A 16,963-nucleotide genomic window follows, 5' to 3' on the forward strand; every position below is an offset into this window, starting at 1 on the left:
GTTACTATTTCCCTTTGTCACTCAAAGAAATTCTGATTTTGTTTTAAATGAACCACCTTTTCTGTCTGAGCCCAGTGTCCCTGGCAGAGTTGACTTTATACCCAGCATCAGTGTGTGACTGCCATTAGAACTAAGCCAACCGGCACATCTAGGCGGAGTGTTTCAAAGAAAGTTTCTGACCTATTTTGGACCAGCTTCTCCCAAAGCTCTACTTTTATTGGAACTTATTGTGAAGACAGTATCTCTCTCTTCTGCTGTGGTTATAACTAAGTAAGATAGAACCCTACAGCTATATAGCAGACATCTTTCCCTGTAAGAGGAGAAAGCGTATAATCTCTGATGGTGGTGTGAATGGTATAAAATGGTTGTCATAACTGAATTCACAATGAAAAGTAAAATTTTCCTTGAGCCACTTTAAGTAGGGCATCTTATTTTATATTTGAAATTTCCACTCTAATAAATATAACATCACATAAACTCTCTGCTTTATTTACTTTTATATTTCATTTGTACATTATCTTAATGGGATTGTTTTTTACTTCTGTTAAAATTTGTCCAGTGTCCCTATGAACTGAAGACACACACAGAAAATATTTGTATACATAAAACATATCATAAAAAAATAATTGGGGATCTCTCAAACAACTCATTTAGTTATTAACACAACCAAAAGAAATATAGTAGTTTACTTTTAGTCTTTGTTAGAAACATGGTTTCTTGGAGGATTTTAGTTTTATGTTATCAAATTCAAATTTTACTATTCAGTTTCAAGGAATATTCTGTATGTAATTATTTTTGAATTTTTTTCTGTATAGACCCTACTCTAAATGAAGTAATATTTTTAAAAAATTGAATACAAAATAAATGGTAAAGACGTAGTATGCACACAGAAGTTTCTTGAGAAGTTTATTTGGTCCTTTTTCCTGTCTTGAAAAATTATTTTTAATTATAATAAATGTAGCTTACGTGAAGTTAGAGCTAGCTATTTTTTTAAATTTTTATTAATGTTTATTTTGAGAGAGAGAGAGAGCAAGCACAAATGGGGGAGAGGCAGAGACAGAGGGGAGAGGATCCCAAACAGGCTCTGGGCTATCAGCTCAGAGCCCTACATGGGGCTCAGTCCCACAGACCCTGAGATCATGACCTGAGCTGAAATCAAGAGCCGGGCGCTCAATCGACTGAGCCACCCAGGTGCTCCATGTTACAGCTAATTATATCAAAACTTCTAGCTATGTATAACCTTTAACATTGACCTTGAAGTAGTTTTTCTAGGTTTTGCCAAGAGAATATCTACCCATACTTTAAATATTGTAGCTTTCTCAACCTTGAAGAAAATACATCCTCTGAAACCTCCATTATTGTATTTTCCTTGGGATGGAGCAATTTTTTCTGACAGAGTACTTGAAGTGGTAGTTATATGTTGATACTGAATAGCCTGAGGCTTAGAAGTCAGTGCTAGACAAATTCTTATTATCTGCACTCACCAAAAATAGTTATGGCAGCAAAAAATTAATCATATGCCTCATTTCAGGAAGATGAAGGGCAAAACTGAGGAAGTGAAGCTCCTCATTTAAGATTTTGGAGCAGAAGTTAAAGGTAGGGAAATAATGCATGGAGAAAAAGTCTATATCTCTAAAACATGAGATTGATTAATAATCATATGAGCATATAATACCACGATACTTTTCTTCATTTAGACAAACATTTCTCAGAGTGTAGTTCTCACACTGGTTACACCAGAATCACCTGAGGTGCTTGTTAAAGATACTATTTCTTGAGCTATTTTCAAGCTGTTGATTCAGATTATCTTGGTTGGCCCTGAGGGGTCTGAATTTTTAATAGGAACCTCCAGGCGATTCAATAAACGTTGAAGTTTGAAAACTGCTGACTGAGAGCTTGGGAATGACTGGGCCACAGTCTACCTTTTTTATCCTGATGGGAGCTACATTCCTCCACTTAAGATGGAATTTTATACAGTTTACAGTTGCATACACTGTTTCTACAAAACTTCCCTTGTACACCAGACTTCGACTTCTGTATGTCACTTGATGAAATAGATTAAAAGCAATTGTATGATAGAAATGTCTTCCAGATGAGGTGGCTGGGTGTCTCAGTCAGTTGGTTAGGTGTCTGAGTCTTGATTTCAGTTTTGGTCATGATCTCAGGATTCATGAGATGGAGCCCCGCATCAGGCTATATGCTGACAGCATGAAGCCTGTTTGGGATTCTCTCTCTCCCTCTTTCTCTGCACCCCCCACCCTCTCAAAAATAAATAAATAAACTTAAAAAAAATTGCCTTTTGGCTAACAGTTCTGCTTCACCAGAGTCACTTTATTTGTCTTCACAGCATTGCTGTTGTGCTCACGGGAATGTTACTGCCTTCATCCCATATGTAGTAAAAAGAATGTAAAACAAAGGGATTAAAAGTGATGATTCTCAGAGGAGTAATGCATATGAGAAAGAAGAGATTACTATAACTACTTTAAATAATTACTTTTAATATTATCCTTACATAAATGTTATTAAATTTGCAGGACAAAATAAAATAAATAAAATGAAGTGTGTATATGACATGTTAGAAGTACATTTTTCGAAAGTGTCCTCAAAACATCTTGTAATTAGAAATTTAAAAAAAACACATTTTTTTTTCTCTCTGGGATTGGAATCTATCTACCTATCCACACATATATATGTATATATATATAATTCTAACTCTGCATCTCTTCCAGGAATTCATTGTGCATGAAATTAAGAGATCGCCTCTATAAATATTGGGGTTTTATTCATTCAGCAAATATTTATTGAGCACCTACTACATTGCAGGCAATATTTTAGAAGCAGTATATGTTGTAAGAACAAAACAGAAATAATAAAGCCCAAGGCCTTCTAAGACCTTGATTCTAGTGGAGGAGGTGAAATAGTCAACAAATCATCAGTAAATCTCTGTCAGGTAACAATAAATGGTGTGAATAAAAATAAAGCAGAATGGCATGTTGTATAGTGTTGTCAGGGAAAATTTCTCTGATAACTTGACATTTGAATGGGAACCTGAAAGATATGAAGGAGTAACCCAAAAGCTGGTCATGGCACTTTTTAAAACTGGATTACGAGAGGATGGTTTGGTAAAACATTCCTGAAAAATAAAATACGAATCCTATCTATCACTTCCTTGATGCACACAAAATATTTTAATTCCACATGCCAGTGTAATGTAACAAAGATGATAGTCACAGTTTACACAAAACAAATGACTGAAAACTCAAATATCAAGACAGTAACGATTTGTGATGTAATTTATGAGAGCTTTTAGTTATAGTTTGTAGGGCAGACAGATCATAAGTAGTAGTATGTTTGTTAATACCGTCAAGCTACTTTTTTCTGTTTTAGAGAATCAAGTACTCTTGCTTTCCATCTCATTGTCTGGCCTTCTCATTTTTGTATACTTTTATACAAAGGTAAGTAAGGTTATTATTGTTTTTCCATTCCAAGTTGGAATGCTCTTTGTACAAGTTGTTATACGGATAAAAGAAGCTGAAATGAAGTAAATATTAAAAAATTTTAATAAGGTTATTTAAAGGATAAAACACATCTATAATTTTTTAAAATATTTATTTAATTTATTTTTTTAATTCACATCCAAGTTAGTTAGCATATAGTGCAACAATGATTTCATCAGTAGATTCCTTAATGCCCCTTACCCATTTAGCCCATCTCCTCTCCCCCACCCCCTCCAGTAACCCTGTTTGTTCTCCATATTTAAGAGTCTCTTATGTTTTCCCCTCCCTGTTTTTATATTATTTTTGTTTCCCTTCTCTTATATTAACCTATTTTGTATCTTAAAGTACTCATATGAGTGAAGTCATATGATTTTGTTTTTCTTGAGTAATTTCGCTTAGCATAATACACACTAGTTCCATCCATGTAGTTGCAAATGGCAATATTTCATTCTTTTTGATTGCCTAGTAATTCTCTCTCTCTCTCTCTCTCTATACACACACACACACACACACACACACACACACATCTTCTTCATCCATTCTATTGATGGACATTTGGGCTCTTTACATACCTTGGCTATTGTTGATAGTGCTGCTATGATCATTGGAGTGCCTGTGCCCCTTCTAAACAGCATACCTGTATCCCTTGGATAAATACCTATTAGTGTAATTGCTGGGTTTTAGGGTAGTTCTATTTTTAATTTTTTGAGGAATCTCTATACTGTTTTCCAGAGTGGCTGCACCAGTTTGCATTCCCACCAGCAGTGCAAAAGAGATCCTCTTTTGCCACATCCTCACCAACATCTGTTGTTGCCTGAGTTGTTAATGTGGGCTATTCTGACAGGTGTGAGGTGGTATCTCATGTGGTTTTGATTTATATTTCCCTGATGATGAGTGATGTTGAGCATTTTTTCATGTGTCGTTTGGCCATCTGGATGTCTTCTTTGGAGAAGTGTCTATTCATGTCTTTTGCCCATTTCTTCATTGGATGATTTGTTTTTTGGGTGTTGAGTTTGATAAGCTCTTTATACGTTTTGGCTACTAACCCTTTATCTGATACGTCATATGCAAAATATCTTCTGCCATTCCGTCGGTTACTTTTTTAGTTTTGCCAATTGTTTCCTTCACTGTGCAGAAGTTTTTTACTTTGATGAGGTCCCAGTAGTGTATTTTTGTTTTTGCTTCCCTTGCCTCCAGAGACATGTTGAGTAAGAAGTTTCTGTGGCCAAGATCAAAGAGGTTTTTTCCTGCTTTCTCCTCTAGGATTTTTATGGCTTGCTGTCTTACATTTAGGTCTTTTATCCATTTTGAGTTTATTTTTGTGTAAAGTGTAAGAAAGTGGTCCAGGTTCATTTTTCTGCATGTCACTGTCCAGCTTTCCCAGCACCACTTGCTGAAGAGACTGTCTTTATTCTTTATAGGATATTCTTTCCTGCTTTGTCAAAGATTAGTTGGCCATATGTTTGTGGGTCCATTTCCGGGTTCTCTATTCTGTTCCATTGATCTGAGTGTCTGTTCTTATGCCAGAACCGTACTGTCTTAATGATTATAGCTTTTAATACAGCTTAAAATCCATGATTGTGATGCCTCCATCTTTGGTTTTGTTTTACAAGATTGCTTTGGCTATTCGGGTTTTTTTTCTGGTTCCATACAAACTTGAGGATTGTTTGTTCTAGCTCTGTGAAGAATGCTGGTGTTCTTTTGATAGGGATTGCATTGAATATGTAGATTGCTTTGGGTAGTATTGACATTTTAACAGTATTTTTCTTCCTATCCAGGAACATGGAATATTTTTTTCCATTTTTTTGTGTTTTCTTCAATTTCTTTCATAAGCTTTCTGTAGTTTTCAGTGTATAGATTTTTTTCCCTCTTTGGTTAGATTTATTCCTAGGTATTTTATGGGTTTTGGTGCAATTGTAAATGGGATTGATTCCTTGATTTCTCTTTCTGTTGCTTTATTGTTGGTGAATAGGAATGCAACCGATTTCTGTGCATTGATTTTATATCCTGCAGCTTTGCTGAATTCATGGATCAGTTCTAGCATTTTCTTGGTGGAATCTTTTGGGTTTTCCATATAGAGTATCATGTCATCTGCGAACAGTGACAGTTTGACCTCCCCATGGCCAATTTGGATGCCTTTCATCTCTTTGTATTGTCTGATTGCTGAGGTTAAGACTTCCAACACTATGTTGAATAACAGTGGGAGAGTGGACATCCCTGTGTTGTTCCTGACCTTAGGGGGAAAGCTCTCAGTTTTTCCCCATTGAGGATGATATGAGCATTGGCTCTTTCATATATGGCTTTTATGATCTCGAGGTATGATCCTTCTATCCCTACTATCTTGAGGATTTTTATCAAGAAAGGATGTTGTAATTTGTCAAATGCTTTCTCTGCATCTATTGAGAGGATCATGTGGTTATTATCCTTTCTTTTATTGATATGATTAATTACATTGATTTGCAGATATTGAACTAGCCCTGCATCCCAGGTATAAATCTCCCTGGGTTGTGGTGAATAATTTTTTAATGTATTATTGGATCCGGTTGGCTAATGCCTTGTTGAGGATTTTTGCATCCATGCTCATCAGGGAAATTGGTTTGTAGTTCTGCTTTTTAGTGGGGCGTTTGTCTGGTTTTGGAATCAAGGTAATGGTGGCTTCATAGAAAGAGTTTGAAAGTTTTCCTTCCATTTCTATTTTTGGAACAGCTTCAAGACAATAGGTGTTAACTCTTCCTTAAATATTTGGTAAAATTCCCCTGGAAAGCCATCTGGCCCTGGACTCTTGTTTTTTGGGAGATTTTTGATTACTAATTCGATTTCTTTACTGGTTGTAGGTCTGATCAAATTTTCTATTTCTTCCTGTTTCAGTTATGGTAGTGTATATGTTTCTAGGAATTTGTCCATTTCTTCCAGATTCCCCATTTTATTGGCATACAATTGCTCATAATATTCTCTTATTATTGTTTGTGTTTCTGCTGTGTTGGTTGTGATCTCTCCTCTTTAATTCTTGATTTTATTTATTTTGGGTTCTTTCCTTTTTCTTTTTGATCAAACTGGCTAGGGATTTATCAATTTTTTAAATTTTTTCAAAGAACCAGCTTCTGGGTTCATTGATCTGTTCTACTGTTTTTTTGTTTTTTTGTCTTTTGTTTTGATAGCATTGATTTCTGCTCTAATCTTTATTATTTCCTGTCTTCTGCTGTTCTTTTTCCAGCTTTTTAGGGTGTAAGGATAGGTTGTATATCTAAGACCTTTCTTCCTTCTTTAGGAAGGCCTGGATTGCTATATACTTCCCTCTTATGACCACCTTGCTGCATCCCAGAGGTTTTGGGCTGTGGTGTTATTATTTTCATTGGCTTCCATGTACTTTTCAATTTCCCTTTTAACTTTCTGGTTAGCCCATTCATTCTTTAGTAGGATGTTCTTTAGTATCCAAGAATTTGTTTCCATATTTTTTCTTGTGGTTGCTTTCGAGTTTCAGAGCGTTGTGGTCTGAAAATATGCAGGGTGTGATCTCAATATTTTTGTACTTGGTGAGGGCTGATTTGTGTCCCAGTATGTAATCTGTTCTGGAGAACGTTCAATTTGCAGTAGAGACGAATGTATATTCCAGTGCTTTAGGATGAAATGTTCTGAATATATCTGTTAAGTCCATCTGGTCCAGGGTGTCATTCAAAGCCATTGTTTCCTTGTTAATTTTCTGCTTGCATGATTTGTCCATTGTTGTATGTGTGGTGTGGAAGTCCCCTACTATTATGGTATTATTATCAATGAATTCCTTTATGTTTGTGATTAATCGATTTATATATTTTGGTTCTACCACATTGAGGGCATAAATTTTTACATCATTAGGTCTTCTTGGTGGATAGACCCCTTAATTATGATATAATACCCTTCTTCATCTGTTACAGTCTTTATTTTAAAGTCTGATTGTCTAATGTAAGTATGGCTACTCCAGCCCTCTTTTGTCGACCATTAGCATGATAGATGGTTCTCCATCCCCTTACTTTCAATCTGAAGGTATCTTTAGGTCTAAAGTGGGTCTCTTTTAAACAGCATATAGATGGGTCTTGTTTTCTTATCCATTCTGTTACCCAATGTTTTTTGATTGCACCATTTAGTCCATTGAAGTTTAGAGTGAGTACTGAAATATATGAATTTATTGCCATTATGTTGCTTGCAGAGTTAGAGTTTCTCGTGGTGTTCTCTGGTCCTTTCTAGTCTTTGTTGCTTTTGGTCTCTCTTTTTTTTTTTTTCTTTTTCGTCTTTTCTCCCCTCAGAGAGTCCCCCTTTAAATTTCTTGCAGGGCTGGTTTAGTGGTCACAAACTCCTTTAATTTTTGTTTGTCTGGGAAACTTTTAATCTCTCCTTTTATTTTGAATGACAGCCTTGCTGGATAAAGAATTCTTGGCTGCATATTTTTCTAATTCAGCACATTGAATATATCCTGCCACTCTTTTCTGGCCTGCCAAGTTTCTGTGGATAGGTCTGCTGCAAACCTGGTATCTCTTCCCTTATAGGTTCAGGACTTTTTTCCCCTTGCTGCTTTCATGATTCTCTCCTTGCCTGAGTATTTGGTGAATTTGATTATGATATGCCTTGTTGATGGTCAGTTTTTGTTGAATTTTATGGGAGTCCTCTGTGCTCCTGGATTTTGATGTCTGTGTCTTTCCCCAGGTTAGGAAAGTTTTCTGCTATGGTTTGCTCACATCTACCCTTTGTTTCTGTCTTAATCTTTTGGGACCCCTATGATTCTGAGGTTGTTTCTTTTTAATGAATCACTGGTTTCTCTAATTCTTAAATAGTGCTCTTTTGCCTTAGTCTCCCTCTTTTTTTCTGTTTCATTATTCTCTATCAGTTTGTCCTCTATGTCGCTGATTTGTGCTCTGACTCATCCATCTTTGCCTCCATGGCATCCATTCGAGATTGCAGCTCAGTTATAGCTTTTTTTATTTAATCCTGAGTAGCTTTCATTTTTTTTTATCTCCACAGAAAGGGACTGGATTTTAATTTGTTTTTGACCCCAGCTAATATTCTTATTATCGTGACTCCATATCTGGTTCAGACATCTTGCTTGTATCTGTTTTGATTAAGTCCTTGGTTGTTGTTTCTTCCTGCTCTTTCTTTTGGGGTGAATTCTTTTGTTTCATCATTTTGAAGGAAGAAAAGGAATTAATAAGGTAAAAAAACCCCTAAAATTAAAAATATTAAAAACAACACACACACACCCAAATCAAATAAATGATGCTAGACCCTAGGTGTGCTTTAGTCTAGTTATTGAAAGGTGCTTGATAGATTAGAGAAAAAATAACAAGAAAAAAGAAAAATAAGAAATAAATAAAAAGGAAAACATTTGAAAATATGAGAAAATGAATACAATGAAATAGAATAAAATTAAATGATGGAAGTAAAATAGATTTTGAAAAATGTTCTAAAAAGAAAAAAATATATAGTAGAGAAAAATAAAGGAAAATATTTTTAATAAAAATTGAAAATAAAAATAATTTTTTTTCTCTTTCTGTATTGAAGAAAAAGAAAAGAAACGAAAAAGAAAGAAAAAAAGAAAGAAAATTGATTAGATCGACCAGCAAACAGACTGAAAAAGGATTGAAATTACATCCTTTTCGCCTAGAAGTCAAGCTATGAAGCACTTTATAGTCTGTAAACAAGCTGCAGGAGTGATCGGTGCTCCTGAAGAGCTAGGTTGGCCCCATTGGGTGGGGCTTAGTGTCATGGCTCCTTTCTCCACTAGATGGCGCTGCTTAGCTTACTAGAGTGGATTGTTGTGGTGCTTGCAGGTGTGTATGCACATGTGCCAGAGTTGCGAAAATGGCGTCACCCAGCTATCCAGTCTGTAGTATCCGGATTCTGTGCTCTCCCCAACCAGCAAATATGCACCCATCCTTTGTCTCCAGCCTCCGTCCACTCCCTGCTTTTACATTGTGACCAAGCCGTGGGGTTGCCAGGCAGCACCTCCCTCCTGAGTTTTATATCAGATGCGGCTGTGTTTCCCTCACTTCTGAGGGACTGCGGCTTTGACCCACTGAGATCCTGTGGGTCTCACTGAGCAACGGCCAGGTGCAGGCTGCACCCAGAAATGTTTGTGGGACCATGCTGCTGCCGATGCCCAGAGACTGCGGCTGAGTGCCAGCCTGCCCCAGAAAAAGTTTGCGTGATCATGTAGCAGCAACGTTTCAGGGATTTTGGAAAATCACAACACACATCTGGCACCCGGCTTCACTTTTAAGGACCTTGTTTCAGCACCCGCGAATGTGGTTGTTCTCTGGGGTTCGCTGGGACCAGGTGGATACACAGCTTCTACCAAATGCATTTCAGCAGTGGAACTGCTTCTCTCGTGTGGCCCGAGGACCTTCTGGACCCCATTCTGCTCCTGGGGATTCACCCTTCTCACCAGAGCACTGCCAGGTATTGAGCTGTGGCGTTTAACACTCTGTGCTCCCCGTTTATAGAATCTTAATGGAATTGAAACCCTTTCCTTCCTCCTTTCTCCCTTTCTAGTTCAGTCCCTGCAGCTGTTTCCACTTTTCCATTTTCTCTCCAGCTGCTTTTTTTTTTGGTGGGGGGGTGCTTTTCTCGTACTCTCTTCCCATCTCAGTCCTCTCTCTGCAAGCAAAAATAGCTCCCTGCCTTCTGCGGCTTCTTACTCCCCCAGTTCACCTCTCCTCACTGCGTACCTGCCGAGTTCTGTGGTTCAGGTTGTGCAGATTGTTGTGTTAATCCTCACATCAGTTCTCTAGGTATGCAGGATGGTTTAGTGTTGGTCTGGCTGTATTTCATGGACACGAGACACACAAACAACTTCCATGCTGTTCTGCTACCTTGGCTCCTCCCCCCATCTATAAATTTTTAATACATGCTTTGAAATGTATTTGAAACAGAGGATGGTGACTTTTATTTATAGCCAACTTACATGCTGCACCATTGTCTAGCAGACTATCACCGGTCTTAGGAATATTAAGTTCTGTCCCACTCTAGTATATAATATTAACATTTTGAGAAGAGTAAATTTAGATTATGAAGTCTCTGGATAAAGATGTCATGCTCCCCTGAATTTTCTCCTCATAAACACAGAACAGGAGGGATTTTCAAAATTTTCATTTAGCATATATAAAAATATGCCTTCATAAAAATTTCCAAATTTATAAGGATTTCATTTAGGATGATCAGGCTTTGTGTTTTCCACAGAGGAATAAGAATTCTCCCTAAGAATACCAAAGTTAGAATTCCTAAATCTTCCTTTGCTAGGGAGGCATTTTCAGCAAACCATGCCTCTGAGAGTTGTTGAATACCAAGCATTTCCAAAACACATGGTAGTGATTTCTAGATTAACATGTTAATTGAAGCTTGGGAAAGCAGTATAATTAATGAGCTCTTTAATTATGTAGGCTTCTTTAAAAAATTATCCATTTGTTCTTGGCCTCAACATGCAGTAAATACACAATAAATTAATTGGATTGCATGGATTTTTTTTGTGGACAGAGTAGGAATGTGATAGTTCCAAAAGCTTCCTGAAAATCTTAGAACCATGAGAATGTAGTGATAAATATATCATTGTAGTTGTATAAAACGCACAATGTTTTTATGATAATTATTCATATATTTTTGTGTTATTGGGTATTTTTTTTCTTTTTGGAATAAATTCATCATTATGCAATGCCAGAAGAAAGTAGGTAGATATTTTTATGGGAAATAAATGCTATAGTTTCTTTTCTTTTTCTTACTTTCTTTTTTTTCTTAATTACGCTTATTTCTATATCATTCTTCAAGATTTACATTCAAAGCTAAATCAGCAATTTTAGCATAAGGAATATAAAATTTTAATATGATATTAAGACCATTTACCTGGATATAACTGGGTCATAACTTTTAATGTGGCTTTTGGTGTAGTAGTTTTCCCATTATGTTTCTATGTAAGAATCTCATCTTATCAAGTGGAATTTTTCCATTTCATAGCATAGGTGATGAAAGCCATGAAATCAGTGACCTTATCATTTAAGAAACTGGGACAGCATTCCCTGATTACCTGGGAAATAGCAAAAAGGTGTTTTTTTTTTATTTTTAGATACAATTTATATTATTTCACCCAGAAAATAAATTCTGAATAGATATCCCACAGTTGGTTTTGCTCTTAAAGGCATGTGTGTCACTTTATGTGTTCATGTATCTTCCTTCCCCAAATACTTTGTACAGATATAAGAAACAGTGACTTAGGGAAATACATCTCTGTATATGCTATCATGTTGTTTATTCACTGCAGATACATTAATATTGACAAGGGAGGAAGAATACGTTTGGTCTAAGCAGGGATGAAAAAGGTGGCAATACACACATGGCTTCTGGCTGGAGCAGAGTTACCATGAGCCTCAGCCTGTGAGATGATGAAATGTTCAGAGAGGACGCGACTGCAGCAGCCTGTGGTGTATGTTTCCTTGGTAGAAGGTCACTCAGTCCCTAACTGCCCCAGAAGAGAGGAAACACACCCCTAAACCATTTCTGGTTCGTCTTCCTCTCATACATCCATATACATTTTCTTTTATTCTGTTGGGTTAGTTTTCAAGGGTGAACTGCTAAAGCCACTGAAATTTGCAAGGATGTTAAAAGATGTAGATTCCAATAAATAATTATAGTGCCTCCTGAGTATCAGTGTAAATGCTTCCTTATCACCTTAAATTATGACAATAGAAGGTGAATCTGGTTAGCAAACCTGGAGAAATAAATATTTAAAGAAAATGAAAACTCAGTTTAGGCTTAAATATTTTTCAAACCTTCATTTTCAGACTCAGAAATCTTTGTGGCTGTGAATTCCTTGTGGAAATTCACTATGTGTCACACAACAGGGCATGTGGGGGGAGCCCACCCAACATTCTTGTTCCTTCATGAGGCTATTTTGTATGTCTATAGTATCCAAGGACTCTGCTACACAATTTAAAAAGCAATGGCTTATAACGTTACATTTTTATTAAATACCAGTTTTGACAATGATGGTGATGATGATTCAATCTTTGTAACACAAGAAACAATTTTGTTTAAATTTAACAGATGTTATTGATTACTTACTATGTTTTAGTCATGTTGCTGTGGGCATAAGAGTATCCTTTAGTTTTAACATATTTTTACAAAAGTGTTACATTTTATGGAATTTTCCTGCTATAGAAGCTTTTAATTACACTTCTTGGTTTACTCCTTGAGAACAGTTAGTTGTTTCATCTGTTATTTTTCTTGTAATTTTTGTGTTGGCTTCTAAATGAGATGACAATAGTCTTAGCTCAGGCTGCTATAACAAATTATCAGACACTGGGTGGCTTAAGCAACAAATTTTTATTTCTCACAGTTCTGGAAGCTTGAAGTTTGAGATGATGGGGCCAGCATAGTTGGGTTCTTGGTGAGTGCCCTCTTCCTGGTCTACAGCTGGCTGTCTTAATTGCTGTGTCCTCAGATGGTAGACAGAGAACTAGCTAGCTCTCTAGCCTCTTCTTTAAGAGAGCCTTGATCCCATTCACCAAGGTTCCATCTTCATGACCTAATTATCTCTCAAAGGTCCTGCCTCCAAATAAATGCCATTTATTTCTCACTTTGGGATTAGGGTTTTAATGTATGAATTGTGGCAGGACACAAACATTCAATTCATTGCAATAATATTTTGTGTACCTTGAATAAATTGAATGATTAACTGGATGCAGACAGGAGAAGAAAAGGTCTACACAACACTGATGTGTGCAAATATTCCCCAAATTTACCTACATATGGAAATATAATCTCTTCAGTAGCCTGTTAATTAGTGGTGTGAATTCTGGTGTTAGAAGATTAAGAGTTCAGGTCTCAGCTATAAGATGTACTTTGAGTCCCTAGGTTCACTCTCTTCCTAGTTTTAACAACTCAGTAGGCATACCCAACTACCCATTGCTCAGGCCTCAGTTTCCAGTAGCATCCTTAATTACTCTTCCTTGTGCTTCCCCCTCTGTGTGCCATCCTTCTGACAGAGTCCAAAGCATATCTGCATTGCCCGTCTTCATTTCCGCCACTGTCATCCAAGACTTGAGCACATTTCTGTGCATCTCTTTTTCCATTTTGCATTTGCATCCTTGCTCTTGTACTATCTGTTCTTTATAATGCAGCGATTTTTTTTAGGTTTTTAATTATTATTTTATTTATTTATTTATTTATTTATTTACTTATTTATTTATTTGAGAGAGAGAGTGCTTGCGCATGAGCAGGGGAGGGGCAGAGAGAGTGAGAGAATCCTAAGCACACGGAGCCCGACCTAGGGCTCAAACTCACGAATTGTGAGATCTTCACCTGAGCTGAAATCAAGAGTCAGATGCTTAACTGATTAACCCAGGTGCCACTATAATGCAGTGATTTTTAAAAGTCATGTGTCAAACCAATTTGACAGTAAATTTCATATATTAAAAAAAAAAAAAAAGTCATGTGTCACAACCACTCTATAGCATCCCTTAACTTTTACAATTCACATGAAATCTGAGCCTTTACCTCAATGACTGGTCTGTTGCTCTGTTCTCTTGTCATTCCTTTCTTCCTCCAAGCCAAACTGGCCTTTCTTCCCACACAGTCCCTCCTCACGACCTTTTCATTTGCTCTTTTCTCCCTGCAAAGTGAAATTTCTCTTCATCTCTGCAGGTCTTACTTTGTCTAGTCAATTACATACCACTTAAAAGGCCACTTTCTCAAAGAAATCTAACTCTTTGGTCAATTAGGTTAATTGCATATTTTGATTCTTTGTATAGTACTTGCACTATGACTTTGTTCAATTAACCTTGTTAAGTAGAGCCCCAGGGTGCCAGAGGGGGAGGCCACAGTTCAACAAAAGACCACAAGAGATATTGAGATAGAGAGGTTTGTTACTCACAAGTCCTGGAGGAAGTTACCTCAAGGGGCCATGCAGGGACATCAAGGCAAGGTGCAAGCAGAGAGAGGCAGGTCCTGGGGCACATGTGTTTATTACCATCCTGGATGCAATGTTTTGGGGGTCCTGGGCTAAGGCCAGATTGGTCAACTCAAACCAAAAACAGTAGGGTTTTGGTAAGCTCTGTGGGGGTCTTATCTAAGCAGCCCACAAGTGGAAAGCCCTGGGAGGCAGGGGAAACTTTTTATCATGAGGGCCATTGGGGAAGTCACATTAGAAATTTACATTTACTTGTGACTATGCACTGTTATCTAGAACAAGTGTTGCATGAGGGGGCTAGTGTTGGTTTAAAGGTTCTGCAAGCCAAAAGAAATGGATATTGAGTAATAATAGTACCATGTGTCGCGACCGGCGTGACAAACACCGAGGTCAGGGTCCTGAGGGTAGGGGAATGCAAGAAAAAAGAGAGAAGAGAAAGTTTGGGAACAGGAGGGTCCCCTGGGCTGATGGCCCAAGTGATGGCTTTATTGTTGCTGTACACAATCTTTTATATCCAGACTCTTATGGGTCAGGCCATTCTAAGAATCAACAGGTTTCACATAATCGCTGCCCACCAAAACATTTAGTTCTGTGTTTCTTGTGCATTTTCTAGACGGGTCACAAGACCTTGTTGATAAGATTGCTAGCAAAACACAATTCCCATGTTTGTTTCTACCTGACTCGGGGTAGAAAAAGGGAGGTAGCATTACTGCCAACACCTGCAGACCACAGGCTTCAGGAATTAACTTTCTCAGCCTTGACAAGGCTTTCGTATGCTCTTGAAAGTGGGGGAATGGGAGGGGGAACCACCGGGTTGGCTTGAGTCAACAGGGAACATTGCTCATTTTCTTGGCTTGCATATTTGCTTATTTATATTGTTTGTCCTCCCCTACTAAAAAATAAACTCCATGCAAGAAAGTTACAAATCTTAATCATTGCAAAATCTCTAGTCCTCTAAAAAGAGCAAATAGTAGTCTCTCAATTATTATTTACTATGAAAAGAAAGAAATCCTTACATATAAAAGGCCATCATAATGTACTCATACTTTTAGGGATATTATTAGTATTATATGATAGCCATATAGAGTTTAGCAAAATCTGGCAAGTGTTAGGGGCTCAGGAAATGTTAACATTGTTATTGTGTCATTATTCAATAGATCAAGAGAGCTAGGCCTAGTTAGCCCCTGATTGGAACCAGTTTTCTCTAGGTTAGTCCTTTCTAAAATGACCTGATGGCTATATAGAATTTCTAATGCTCTGAAAAACCAGGTTCTGTACACCATTTACATCTTTAACAAAGATCTTAATCTCAGTGGTCCCTCAAATTTCAGTGGAAATTTCATAGTATTTTGTAATATTTCAAAGGGCTTGTGCTTCTGTTACTTTGTCTTGTTTCACAAACCCCCAATTCCATTTCTTGAGTCAATGAAGAAATAGATGGCCATAAGTTTAAAGTGATTTGCTTTATCATCCTGTTTTCTTCTCAATGTTTAAAAATCAGTTTTCTAGGACTCTGTTTCTTAAGGTCATGGCTCTTTGAATTCCATCACTCTTGATCAGTGGAGCTAACTATTTCTTTACTTTGGATTGCATTTTGAGTTAATGGCTCCAGGAGATAGTTGTTGAACAGTCCATAATATATGCCTGCTAATCATTTTACTGAGCTCTGAGCACAGTTCCTAATGTCAGGACTTTTAAGGATATGGGGTTAGTGGGTGGGTGTGGTCATAATTTACCAAATAAATATAAAATTGAGTCCTTGTTCTTAAGAAGCTGAAACCAATTAGGTTAAACAAGGCTGATATCCACAAGGAAGTAAACACTGTGAGATCAAGGAACATCTCCGCAGAATACTAATATCCTTTGTGGTAAAGAAGATATGCCATGAAGAAAAAAACATGCTTAATATAGTTTAGGAAACTGTCACTTAGGAATATATAAAAACTGTTAGTCTGATGTCCTTAAGTTTCAAAAGTAGCATAACGTAGCCATATCTATGCAAATGTCAAGTGAACAGGCATCGTAGTAAAGTGAAGCAGTGCTGAATTTCATGTTCATGTTCCTATCAGAAAGCTTTACTAAAAATGTCTCATTCTGAACATTTTGTTCCTCATATTTGGTTCCCCAAATGCTGGTAAGGTGATGACTATTGCATCTGTAGTCCAGTCCTTTATGACAGATGATCATATTTTTAAACTACAGAAAGCACATTTTAATCACAAATCACTCAAATATGCATTTTGTACATGCACATAAAGCAGATTCTGACTCTGTTATTGAAACCCTAAAATATGTATTTCATAACGAATATTGCATCTTACCAAAAGCTCATTTTTTTATTGGAGATTGAGCAGGAGTGTGGACTGTTTGAAGTTGAAATAAAACCACTAGATGGTGCTCTGTATCACAAATAACAGAGAAATGTCAGGCTCTCTTAAAGAACATGAACCTAGTGTCACCAAGGCAACCTGAGTAGCTTGGTCTAGTTGCTTTTCCTCATGCTCCCCCTTTTTTTTTTCCATCTACCCCTTCTATCCAAAGA

General features: G+C 37.0%; 1 long non-coding RNA gene across 1 annotated transcript in view; it reads left to right on the top strand.

Moving 5' to 3' along the window:
* LOC131509898 (uncharacterized) overlaps window positions 1-10,018 on the top strand; it is a 31,264-nt gene extending 21,246 nt beyond the window's left edge. The window contains exon 3 of the long non-coding RNA XR_009260766.1: window positions 9,027-10,018. This is a non-coding gene — a long non-coding RNA (uncharacterized LOC131509898). The remainder of the gene's footprint in view (window positions 1-9,026) is intronic.
* Window positions 10,019-16,963: the final 6,945 nt, after the last annotated feature.

Source organism: Neofelis nebulosa, chromosome 1, assembly GCF_028018385.1.
Source record: "Neofelis nebulosa isolate mNeoNeb1 chromosome 1, mNeoNeb1.pri, whole genome shotgun sequence".
NCBI lineage: Eukaryota > Metazoa > Chordata > Mammalia > Carnivora > Felidae > Neofelis > Neofelis nebulosa.